Source organism: Cherax quadricarinatus, chromosome 37 (assembly GCF_038502225.1).
Source record: "Cherax quadricarinatus isolate ZL_2023a chromosome 37, ASM3850222v1, whole genome shotgun sequence".
In the NCBI taxonomy this organism is placed as follows: domain Eukaryota; kingdom Metazoa; phylum Arthropoda; class Malacostraca; order Decapoda; family Parastacidae; genus Cherax; species Cherax quadricarinatus.
Window position 1 is genome coordinate 1,132,297 of NC_091328.1, and position 13,921 is coordinate 1,146,217.

Genomic DNA, 13,921 nt, shown 5'->3' on the forward strand with positions numbered 1-13,921 from the left:
TCCTAACTTCCAAACTACGAATTCTCTGCATTATATTCACACCACACATTGCCCTCAGACATGACATCTCCACTGCCTCCAGCCTTCTCCTCGCTGCAACATTCATCACCCATGCTTCACACCCATATAAGAGCGTTGGTAAAACTATACTCTCATACATTCCCCTCTTTGCCTCCAAGGACGAAGTTCTTTGTCTCCACAGACTCCTAAGTGCACCACTCACCCTTTTCCCCTCATCAATTCTATGATTCACCTCATCTTCATAGACCCATCTTCTGACACGTCCACTCCCAAATATCTGAATACATTCACCTCCATACTCTCTCCCTCCAATCTGATATCCAATCTTTCATCACCTAATGTTTTTGTTATCCTCATTACCTTACTCTTTCCTGTATTCACTTTTAATTTTCTTCTTTTGCACACCCTACCAAATTCATCCACCAATCTCTGCAGCTTCTTTTCAGAGTCTCCCAAGAGCACAGTGTCATCAGCAAAGAGCAACTGTGACAACTCCCACTTTGTGTGATTCTTTATCTTTTAACTCCACGCCTCTTGACAAGACTCTCGCATTTACTTCTCTTACAACCCCATCTATAAATATATTAAACAACCACGGTGACATCACACATCCTTGTCTAAGGCCTACTTTTACTGGGAAATAATTTCCCTCTTTCCTACATACTCTAACTTGAGCCTCACTATCCTCGTAAAAACTCTTCACTGCTTTCAGTAACCTACCTCCTACACCATACACCTGCAACATCTGCCACATTGCCCCCCATCCACCCTGTCATACGCCTTTTCCAAATCCATAAATGCCACAAAGACCTCTTTAGCCTTATCTAAATACTGTTCACTTATATGTTTCACTGTAAACACCTGGTCCACACATCCCCTACCTCTCCTAAAGCCTCCTTGTTCATCTGCTATCCTATTCTCCGTCTTACTCTTAATTCTTTCAGTAATAACTCTACCATACACTTTACCAGGTATACTCAACAGACTTATCTCCCTATAATTTTTGCACTCTTTTGTCCCCTTTGCCTTTATACAAAGGAACTATGCATGCTCTCTGCCAATCCCTAGGTACCTTACCCTCTTCCATACATTTATTAAATAATTGCACCAACCACTCCAAAACTATATCCCCACCTGCTTTTAACATTTCTATCTTTATCCCATCAATCCCGGCTGCCTTACCCCCTTTCATTTTACCTACTGCCTCACAAACTTCCCCCACACTCACAACTGGCTCTTCCTCACTCCTACAAGATGTTATTCCTCCTTGCCCTATGCACGAAATCACAGCTTCCCTATCTTCATCAACATTTAACAATTCCTCAAAATATTCCCTCCATCTTCCCAATACCTCTAACTCTCCATTTAATATACTAAATCTATATATTAATGGTAATCATCTAAAATATCTTATAATGTTTGTACATTCGTGCCACTAACTAGCAAAAATCTCTTACTCTTCTTGCTACAGCTGGTAGGATGTGAGCACGGGTAATGACATTACAAGCCTACTTGATTTTCTAGCTCTTCGTTTTCATTTGTTTTTAGATAATATGATTTCGTCAGACTTATTGACCGTTCTGGTCACATGACATTTTACACTTCAACGAGGCCGTCACTCCAAATTCACCATGATTTATTAATGATTACAAAAAATGTAAATTGTGAGCCTATAAGTAACTGTTATATACATATGCATTATCATATTCATGATGCTACACAATACTACTAAGTTGATGAGTAAGACACAGGTGCAACACTTGAGCACCTGTAATAACTCAACATTTCGCCCACTCAGCAAGCTTCTTCAGGTGAATATAATGCTGGAGGCAGTAGAAGTAATTTAAAGCGATCAGTCCTCAGCATGTGGTCAGCTTTTATGTTGTAGTAGCTGAAGGTCACGGCACAGGTGAACGGGGCCTCTTGTGGAAATAGGTCATGCTAAACTGCGGTTTGACAAAGAATTTGCAGATTACTTGCCCTGTTAGTGGGATGTTAGTTGGCCCATACTAGGCCTGTTGGCCTAGTATGGGCCAACAGGCCTGCTGCAGTGTTCCTCCTTTCTTATGTTCTTATGCCAAGATACCACGGTGTTGCTGTGTCAAGACAAGTATCATATAACTGACGGTGTACAGTACTGAGAAGTCAATCAATAATACACATGCGCAACACTTGGATATCTTTAACTCACGAAATCATAATAACACGATTGCAAACAAACCCCGGAACGGGTGGGGTTAGAACCCATGGCGAGTGAGTCGTAAAACTCCAGGCATTTGTGGTTACAGTGGGGCCCTTGCTAACCTCCCTATGGTATGTAAATATACCTAGTTGGATTAATCTTATTGTAGCCAGCTGGCCCAGTGACTTACACACTGGCCTGGAGCTTTACGACTCGCCATGGATTCTAACCCCACCCGTTCCGTGGTTTGGATGTCTACTGAAATAAGCAGAGGCATGACAACAGCTCTTAGCCTGTAAATTCAACTATGTAAAAAACAACTAATTGGGTGTGGCGTCCGCATGACGTGTCAGTACTTAGGCGTTCGCGGATGTTCTCACTGTATGCGACTCGGGAAGCCGGGTTATGAAATGAGTCCAATCCGGATGGGACCAGTGGACACAAGCATATGGCTGGTGGGTGGGTGGGTGAGTGTATACTGGCAGCGGGGAGGTTTACAGAGGGCAGGATATGGCTATGAGTGGCAGTTGTAATGTGAACGTCGTTCCTTTGGATATAAATATCCCCTGGTAGAATTGAAACTTGTAGCATGTTTGTGTTAGTGCCTTTGGGGGCGTAGGGGGTTTGTGTGTGTGTGTGTGTGTGTGTGTGTGTGTGTGTGTGTGCGTGTGTGTGCGCGCACGCGCTAGTGTGTGAGTGGGGAGGTAGGTGTGTGGGTGGTAGTAAAACCAAGATGTTAGGTTATGCGGGTCACGAGTCAGATATTTCCAGTAACACTTCTTATAATCCAGTCCAGGTCTTGTCTTCCCGCCTCTATAGCTTGTTGTATTCTCCAGGAAAGATCATTTGACGCGGCTCGGTCATATAATGACCCGTTCATTGGCACCATGGGCCCTCAGGCAGGGATACGACAAGAAGCAACCTCTGTCGTGTTGATATATAGTAGATGGTGGTTAGTTTACCTGGAGTTTTCAGAGGGTCAACGTCCCAGCGGCATCGTCCCATACCAGACCTCTCGATGGATGGCTTGATCAGCCAGACTGTTGATGCTAAGCCACACTAGTCCAACATGTGTACCACAGCCCGGCTGATCAGGCACTGGCTTAAGGAACTTATCAGGTTCCCTTTTACAGACAGCCAGGGGTCTGTTGGTAATCCCCCTCGTGTATGAGAGGAGGATGTTGAAAATTATTGGTTCCTTCACACTTATTGAGTTTAACCTTAGTGTACCCGTTTTACATCCTTCTTTTAAGAACATAAGAACCTAAGAATGGAGGAACACTGCAGAAGGCCTACTGGCCCATGCGAGGCAGGTCCTTATCAAAATGACATGTGATCAGTTCGGTGGCATCTATTAACACAGGTGTGAATGTGATGATGGTCATATGCCCAAGACGACCGATGTTTTACCAGTAGGACTCAGTGATGCGAGTGAGTATACATAGGCTGCAAACCCAGTCAGATTATTCCAGGTGACTGCTGAGGCAGCTGACAGGAAGCTTAATACTGTCGCCTCAAGATAGCTGATCCCGTTTTTAGTGATTCTCTTGTAATTAGATACAGTTGGTTATTTTGAGTTAATTTTTATATTTGAGCGTCATGAAAGTCAGTGGCTATAAAGGGGAAACTAGCGGAGATGTTACTCATCCTGTGTTAAGTTAGTTATTATATTACAAAAAAAAAGACATTTGTAGAGAGAGGATATAGGAGGGAATGAGAAGGTGTAGTAGAAGGAAGTATTAGTGTTATCCTGTATTAATAATGCATGTAGTAACACCAAACATCATGGTGTTCCTGCCATGTATAGTTGCAGAAGCAGCGCTGCCAGGCGCATGTTGTCAGCTATGGCATAACTTGTTGCAAATGCTCAACACCTGACGGTTAAAAAAAAACAATAAACATTTATGGAACAAAACTTCTGCTGTGAATGTTTCAAATGGTGTATATGAGGACTTGAATAAACGTGTGAAGCAACTCGATGTTGATGTCCAACCAAGGAAGAGTAATATTCAGAGCCGTTAGTATACGCTTCTTGAATTCCTTAGCTGGTTCTGCAAGAGAGTGGCTGGTTGGCGCTGGGGTGTTGACTAACCTCTTCACAGTGTCCATCCTTCCTCAGTCTTTCCTTCAGTCCTTCCTCTCACCCTCCTCTTCCTTTTCCTTCCTCTCACCCTCTTCCTCCCTCTCACCCTCCACGTGGGAAAGATTCTTCAATATAAAAAGTAGGACCAAGGCTGTGCCGAAAACCATCCTAGTGGACGTCAAATTTCTTTATTATTAAATAAACGTTTCGGATGTAACATTATCCATCTTCAGAATCTAAAATTACAATAGAAGTAATGCACAATTAAAAAATGAAAATTCTGATTAAAATTTTAATTTTAATTTTAATTAGAGATGATAATTCCCAAGTAATAGAAATTCTAACTCTGAACGACATATTTTAATATATCGCAGCTATTGAAACGTAATGAAATACTTGATGACATCCTTAATGTCCTACTCGAGTTTCCAATCTCAGGCTGAAACATTTCAAGAATATGTATGAAATCTATCCTGTGTAATGGAATGGAATTAGGGAAACGTCTATCTTTTGTTCCCACTGTGTCACTATCATATAAAATGGGGTAGCAGCACAGTGCTGATGTATATAAGAAAAGTCTTTCCCTCTCTTAAGCTTCACCCCTCACTCTTCTCAACCATTCTGTAGGATGTATGGGAAGTCGTACATATGTATCATGATCTGTGTGATAGTGAAACTTGCCAAGATATGTCAAGCCAAGAAAATACGCCTCATATGTTGTACTTTAATTCAAACTGACCAAGTTATTATTGAATAACTTTGATGCGTCACACGTTGACGTAAGTTGGTCTTCTCACCTGTGTTCATACACTCGGCGCATCATTATCTTACCTTAGCATCTCAAGTGCCTTCGTGGCCACCGCGCTCTTCTCTCTCTCTTGCATAACATTATCAATACTTTGATTGCATTTAAATAACTTACCTACAAAGATGATGGACAAGTTATGTTTAAGATTAATATTAAATATTTAGGAAATTAAATACATTTAAACCTCATTTTTTATACATACAACAACGTCGAAATGTCTTTTTTGTTTTGTTTTCGTAGATGTAACACATGAACCATAGTTGTGGAGTGCTCGTCCCCGCACCGAAGGGTTCCGGGGTCAGTCTCTTTACATCTGTCCCTGTTCACAGTAATAAATAGGTACCATAGTGTTAATAACAAAAAAAGGCACAATACCGTGACTGGAACGATACACAAATAACCCGCACATAGAAGAGAGGAACTTACGACGACGTTTCGGTCCGACTTGGACCATTTACAAAGTCACAGGAACGAGAAGTGGAGCAGGACGGGTATATATAGGCAGGAAGAGGTAGTGGTGGTGGTGGTAGTAGTAGTAGTAGTAGTAGTAGTGGTAGTGGTAGTGGGGAATTGAGGAGGAGGAGCCTCTCTTCTATGTGCGGGTTATTTATGTACCATATAGTGTTAGCCGGTTGTTGTGGGTTTTGAAATGAGCTAGGGGAGGATAGCAGCTTTTACTCTGCAAATTTAACGATATGTGTAATATCTTAATTTTGTTATATTTTTAAGAACAATCACTTAGCCTAACATAGTAAATATCTCGAGAAAGGAATATATATCATGGGTGTCGATATTTTCATTTTTCTTTTTTTAAAGTTTTCGTGCAATAACTTCAATGCTTCATCTGATCGGCCACAGACTTTCAATGCTGAAGTCTTTTAACGGAAAGTTTTGATTTTTATTGGGTTGTTTAGGTGCCAATTGATTACTTTTATCGAACAGCTTGCCAACTTCATGTATTCTCGAAGGGTTACTATTTCGAATTAGTTATTATGTAGATAAAAAAATAATTATAACAGTCTGGCTGTAACATTTCACAGCTGTCCCACTATTTGCATAACATTACTCTTTGCTGGCTTTGTTTCTGTAGATGGCAGTCATTCCCAGTACGTTGTCAAATACTTTAATCTTCAGAATACCTATATATATATATATATATATATATATATATATATATATATATATATATATATATATATATATATAATATTTACCTATCATGTCTTCTGCCTTGGTGGGTTTTGGTCCGAGTTTTTTTTTTTTTGTCCCGTGGGAGTTTTGTCCCATGGAAGAGGGGACGATTTAGACTTAATAACGATCTAGAACGAATCAATATACCTTCTGGAGATTCCTTTCCAAGTTTTTGGCTCATTGTGAATTTTGTATATATTGTTAATAAAGATGGTGTTAAACTATTTGAAAGGAGAAATGGAAAATTGCTTCCCCCACCTGGTGCTAGGTGTAAGATTACCCGCTCCGTGGAGCTTTGGCCAAGTGATTGAAGTCTTGCATTGTCTTACTGGTCCACCATATATAAAACAAATATAGTATTATGAAATGTGATTTCTAAACTTTTCGACACTTTAAAACACATAAGGGTTTTTCGTGTGCAAGCAGCACTTAACACTGTCATCTTGCTATACCAACAGGGGAGTTGAACAGCCACGGTGGGAGAGTTCACCTGATAACTGCTTCTTTTGTTACATTCTTCAGGGACTACACCTGACACGGTTTTGTCATGAGCCGTTCACTGATGCCAGGGTTGTGTGGCAGTAGCGCGACAAGAAGCGATCACTCATACGGCCATTAATCTCCTGCACATTCAAGATTCACAATGAAGCGTTGCACTGGTTGCTGGAGGTGAGGTGGTAGGACTTCGCCACGAGCGAGTCCCTTAGCACAATGTGTCTTAGCAGTTCGTTTTTTTTCAGAGGTGCGTCAAGAATAACTGCGGGCGTGAGATGCTGTAGGCGCTGGTCTGGTCTCTAGTGGCAGGACACTGGAAACCATTGGCTTATGGTCAGATTCAGTGGGGTGGCCAGCACCTGTGTGCATGGTACCAACCACTCGTGCTGCTACACTAAACTTCATTATACGCTCGCTCATGTTCCCACTGCATCTTGAAATTCTATTTTTGGACATAAATATACAACAACCTTTACATTGCTTTTATTAATTCTTTTTCTTTTTTAAATAAAAATACACTTAATTTCACTATAATTTCCTAACAAATAGAACACAAAGAGTAGTAGTAAACAGAGTAAAGTCTGAGGCGGCTACAGTAAAAAGCTCTGTTCCACAAGGCATAAAGGAAATTGAAAAAAAAAAAATCTTCTTTTATGCCAAATCTAAGGGTAAAACATCCAGCATTGGGCCCCTGCTTAGGTGAGATGGGACATACACAGATGACAGCCAAGAAATGAGTGAGATACTAAAGTCCCAATACGACTAAGAGTCGACAATCCAAATGAATTCTTTATGAACGAGACCCAAAATTTAGTCATCTCAAAAATCTCTGATATTATCCTAACACCACTAGACTTTGAAAAGGCAATAAATGACATGCCCATGCACTGTGCCCCAGGTCCAGACTCATGGAACTTCGTATTCATCAAGAACTGCAAGAAGTGCCTGTCACGTGCCTTCAACATTCTATGGAGAGCGAGCATGGACACACGGGTCATCTCACACTCACTAAAAGCAACAGACATAGCCCCACTCGACAGAGGTGGCAGTAAAGCAGTTGCAAAGAACTACAGACCGACAGCACTAACATCCCATATAAAAATTTTTAAAGGGTTCTAAGAAGCAAGATCGCCAACTACCTAGATACCCATCAGTTACACAACCCAGGGCAACATGGATTTAGAGGACGTCGCTCCTGCCTGTTCCAGCTACTGGATCACTACGACAAGGTCCTAGATGCTGTAGAGGATAAACAAAATACAGATGTATACACAGACTTTGCAAAAACTTTCGACAAGTGTGACCATGATGTAACAGCGCACAAAATGCGTGATAAAGGAATAACAGGAAAAGTTGGTAGATGGATCTATAACTTCCTGACAAATAGAACACAGAGAGTAATAGTAAACCTCTAGAGATCAACCACGAGGCCTGGTCTCAGACCGAGCCGCGGGGGCGTTGACCCCCGAAACACTCCAGGTAAACTCCAGGTACTCGCTCTCATCCTGTTCCTCATCCTCATATCTGACATAGACAAGGATGTAAGACACAGCACCGTGTCTTCCTTTGCAGATGACACCCGAATTTGCATGACAGTGTCCTCCATTGAAGACACCGAAAGACTCCAGGCTGACATCAACCAAATGGGAGGCAGAAAACAATATGAAGTTCAATGCTGAGAAATTTCAATTACTCCGATATGGAAAACGTAAGGAAATTAAAACTATATCGGGTTATAAAACAAATTCCAACCAGGCCCGGTGGCCTGGTGGCTAAAGCTCCCGCTTCACACACGGAGGGCCCGGGTTTGATTCCCGGTTCGACACGTTTCCTTGCACCTGTTGTCCTGTTCACCTAGCAGCAAATAGGTACCTGGGTGTTAGTCGACTGGTGTGGGTCGCATCCTGGGGGACAAGATTGAGGACCCCAATGGAAATAAGTTAGACAGTCCTCGATAACGCACTGACTTTCTTGGGTTATCCTGGGTGGCTAACCCTCCGGGGTTAAAAATCCGAATGAAATCTTATCTTACAATAGAGCGAAAAAACTAATGTAAAAGACCTGGGAGTGATCATGCCAGAGGATCTCATCTTCAAAGATCATAACGTTGTATCAATCGCATCTGCTAGAAAAATGACAGGGTGAATAATGAGAACCTTCAAAACTAGGGATGCCAAGCCCATGATGACATTCTTCAGGTCGCTTGTTCTATCTACGCTGGAATATTGCTGCACAATAACAGCACCTTTCAGGGCAGGTGAAATTGCTGACCTAGAAAATGTACAGAGAACCTTCACGGCTCACACAACTGTGATAAAACACCTAAATTACTGGGAACGCTTGAAGTTCATCAACCTGTACTCCCTAGAACGCAGGCGGGAGAGTTGCATCATTATATACACTTGGAAAATCCTAGAGGGATTAGTACCAAACTTGCACACGAAAATAACTCCCTATGAAAGCAAAAGACTCTGCAGACGATGCAACATCTCCCGTAATGAAGAACAGGGGTGTAATTAGCACGAGAAGAGACAACACAATAAGTGTCAGGGGCCCAAGACTGTTCATCTGCCTTCCAGCATACATAAGGGGAATTACCAATAGACCTCTGGCAATCTTCAAGAAGACGCTGGATAGGCACCTAAAGTCAGTACCTGACCAGCCGGGCTGTGGTTCGTACATCTGGTTGCGTGCGGCCAACAGCAACAGCCTGGTTGATCAGGCGCTGATCCACCATGAGGCCTGGTCACAGACCGGGCCGCGGGGGCGTTGACCCCCGAAACAATCTCCAGGTATACTCCAGGTACTGGGCCATGATGGTACACGTGAGGTGGCTCTGATAATTCACCCATTGCTAAAGAGTACTGGAGAATAATAATAATAATTTCTGAAAAGAATATACAAATCATAAAGGAAGAGTTGGCATTATAGGTGTACTTTATAGGAAGCTCATGGTTATGCAGAGCATTTCGGGCAGCCTTAAAATTATAACTACTGGATGACTAATATAGTTGGTATACAAGAACTGATTTGTGATTGATATTGTTGGAATTTTGTATAAAACAATGTTATAATGTTTGTAGTGGTTATTACAAATGTTCAGATGCAAAAATTACAAACACTATTATTATTATTGTTCAGGACCTACAATAATCTGAAGGCCCAGAAAATGCATAGCATCTCAAGCAAAACTTACACTATATTTAACATTTATATATATATATATATATATATATATATATATATATATATATATATATATATATATATATATATATATATATATATATATATATATATATATATTTATAATTTTTCCTCTAAGGGTATACACATAGTATTGGTAGGTACTTAAAAATACACGAAAATTACTTAATAATTCATAAAATAGCACAATAAGATATATAATTGTCTGGTTCAACAGGGTGAATGGCACCAGTTACCTAAATTGTAATACAAAATATAATGCTTGATGTCATGATGGTCAGCATAGTAATAGTCTCCAGACTGTGGTCGCAATGTTGAGGTAGTAATGGTCGCCAGTGAGTGGCCACAGCGTTGAGGTAGTAATAGTCGCCGGTGAGTGGTCACAGTGTTGAGGTAGTAATGTTGAGGTAATGGTCACAATTGAGTGGTCGCAGTGTTGTGGTAGTAGTGGTCACCAGTGAGTGGTCGCAGTGTTGTGGTAGTAGTGGTCACCAGTGAGTGGTCGCAGTGTTGTGGTAGTAGTGGTCACCAGTGAGTGGTCGCAGTGTTGTAGTAGTGGTCACCAGTGAGTGGTCGCAATTTGAGGTAATAATGGTCACAAATGAATGGTCGCAGTGTTGACGTAGTAATGGTCGCCAGTGAATGGTGGCAGTGTTGAGATAGTAATGGTCGCTAGAATGCGGTCATAGTGTTGAGGTAGTAATGGCCGCCAGTGAGTGGTCGCAGTGTTGAGATAGTAATGGTTGCTAGAATGCGGTCATAGTGTTGAGGTAGTAATGGTCGCCAGTGAGTGGTCGCAGTGTTGAGATAGTAACGGTCGCCAGTGAGTGGTCGCAGTGTTACGGTAGTAGTGGTCGCCAGACTGTGGTCGCAGTGTGGGGAATGTGGTTGCAGCGTTGAGGTAGTAATGGTCGCCAGTGAGTGGTCGCAGTGTCGAGGTAGTAATGGTCGCTAGAATGTGGTCACAGTGTTGAGAGATAGTAATGGTCGCCAGAATGTGGTCACAGTGTTGAGGTAGTAATGGTCGCATTGTTGAGGTAGCAGGTTAGATAGCGTGAGGTAAATGCCTCCTCCCTACCACCGCAACAATAGACAGGAAATCCCACCAAACATCGTGTTCCTCTACCATTACTCCCTAGTGTTTTTTTTTTTTACTTGTCGTCGACCTGCAACATTATATGCGTGCGCAAATTTAGAATTGAATTATATTTATTTTTATTTATGCCGCAGTATGCCATTCTGACGTTTGCGTGCTGTTTTTACAATAACTTGACACATTCTCAAACAGTTTTGTGTTGATAAAGTGTATTTTATTAGTGTATATTTAAATATTTTGATACGTGTCCCGTGGTCGCATTAAAAATCGTTGACTGATACGTGCAAAGTTCATTTTTAGTGACAAGATTTGAATAATCTCTGCATATTTAATGAGGCTATAGCCGGGCTCGACGCTGATTCTGTGTACTCGAGGACTGGTCTTGGATACGTGGTGTATGGCATCCTGAACTGCCCCTTGCTCATTTTTCTGAAAGCTGTCTTAAAGTTTGCTAACCTTTCATTATACTCCTCTTGTTATTCAGCTTTGTACCTTCCGCTGGGGATATGTATACCACAACGCACAGCTTCAGTGTACCATTTTGTATATATACCATGTTCTATGTATACTGCAACTGTGGGAAACGGCCGACGTGTGTGCACGCGCGCGTGCGAATCGTAGCTTATGTATACACGAACTTCTTTATAGGACATCGGAGGTATGCCACCTACATGAACTTGTGTAGGATGTAACTTCCTGCGATAAGTGCGTATCATGTGTCCCTTGATGCAAAGGCTTCAGGAACCACACTTGTTGCTACTGCCTCTCACAGGCTTCTTGCCCAGCCAACGCACCCCTTGTGCTTGACTGACAACTTTTTATGACTACCTATAGTTTTTGTTTGGTTTTCACCGAATTCGAGCTGGACACCGTCCCGGTTGTCATATACACCAAGTTCCTTGTATGTAGAATAATTTATTTACCTGGCGTTCGAGGGATTTACACTATATCTGGGTATATTAGTGAAGAAGCGCGGCACTTGTGGTGACTTCATCGGGAACTGTAATTCACCAGTGCAGCATGATATCCACATCGTGCAACCGCAATAATTTTCCTCAATACCAACCCACTACCGAACGGAGCCATCATTGAGGTTGGTGAGCAGGGCGACTATGCAGTGACTAACTCAACTGTGCCCTAGTCAAGACTAGGTTATGCCAGGGATTTTAATGTATAGTAATCATATCCACTATGCTAGAATTTCATCATGAGTTTGATGATGTGGGGTGACTCACCACATGATTGCCTCAGATACTTGGAACACACCAACAACTAAGAGATTTTAATATCCACATTAAATACCTAACTGCTTACCTACATCTACAATCGTGGAATTTGAGCCCACGCCATACGGCTACACGACTGAGCCAGCCTAGTATTCAAAAGACTTAGAATATTTTTAATTTAACAAGAGATCAACAAGACTGTGGATGGCTCATCATAACCCAAAGTCGACTTGTTTTTTTTTTACCTCATTTTCGACGCCACTTGTGACTACAGTAACGGCGGATCGTATGTTCAAAGACTAAATATATAGTGTAATATTTTACAAACACGAGAGCAGACAAAAAGAGGTTGGTTCGTGCTCAAGAGTTTCAGTGAGGAATGTCATCAGTCGTCAACATTATGTACAATGGAAGAACCGAGGTTGGTATTGTGTGGTTGGTAAGTGGATGCCAATAATGAGTGTTTGGGGTGTTCTCCTTCCCTCAGCCCCTTGTGGCCTCATTACATTGTTTGTCAGATTGCTTCCTCTGTTGCGCAAAATATACAGGAAAATTATTCATCTTAGCATCTCAATCTTGTCTCTACACTAGCTGAATTTTCACTAATTCAAAATATCTAAATGCATTATTTGAGGTAGCAGTCAAGACAAATACTTTTTTTTTGACAATCTTGATACGTGGACCTCAGAAATCTGTTACCTAGCTGAATTTTCCGTTTGTCTACTAAATTATCTTAATTCTAATTAAGAAAGGCTTTGTAAACACTATATTTCGTAAAATATTTATTGCAGGTGTTGAATTGCCCAAACGTATTCCATAAATCTTGAGCTGATTGTATGGTTTACATGTAATCTACTTTCTACTTTTAGATCATATTTTTTTGCGCAAATCTTGTTTCACAGGTTATAACAAGATTATGTGAATCGCTAAACCCGTGTGGGTCATTCACCGCAACCTCAGCTGGAAGGGTTAGTCGAAGACATAAGAATTGGTAAAAGATTTTAACCCTTTCTAGTTACTGTTAGATCCTTATCGTATTTCAGATTATAATGGATCCATTGCTTTGCTGAAAGAAACTTTTTTGTAATGGTTCTGCAATTGTGCATCTTCTTTCAGAAACACAAACCTGGTGACATTTCAATGACAGCTAGTGAAAGGGACATGAAGCTAAAGAACGCGACAATCTTCTAGACATTTATTGAGGAAACTTCGCCACAAGTGGCTTCTTCAGTCCTAGTATATATAGTGGCGAGACTCGGGTGGGAAGCTGTGAGAGGGTAGAGTAATAGTAGTAGTGGTAGTAGTACAGGGAGCATTTTACTATGTTATTCCACTGCTGACAAGTCCTTCTCAAATCCCACCTCAGCTGTAATACTACCACCACCACCACTATTTACCTGTACCTTCTCACAACTTGCCACCTGACTCGCACTAATATCTAAAGGGGGTGGACTGGTAAGCCAGTGAAAGGCCTCGGTCAGATGATCAAAAGCTCCTGTTTCCTGACGAATCTTACCTATCCTAACCTAAATATATACTCGTTTCTTAGTTGTCTGTGTACTAGGATTGAAGAGCCACTTGTGGCGAAACGTTTCTTCAATGTCTTTAAAAG

General features: G+C 41.4%; 1 protein-coding gene across 6 annotated transcripts in view; it reads left to right on the forward strand.

Annotated features, from left to right (window-relative positions):
• LOC128702118 (uncharacterized) overlaps positions 1-13,921 on the forward strand; it is a 120,486-nt gene that overhangs the window by 15,635 nt on the left and 90,930 nt on the right. The window contains exon 1 of one of the 6 annotated variants that reach the window (XM_053796150.2): positions 6,812-6,954. The exons of the other annotated variants lie outside the window; for them this stretch is intronic. The gene's annotated coding sequence lies outside the window, so the exon portion shown is untranslated. Of the gene's footprint in view, positions 1-6,811; positions 6,955-13,921 lie in introns of those variants that run through there. 6 annotated transcript variants of the gene reach the window in all.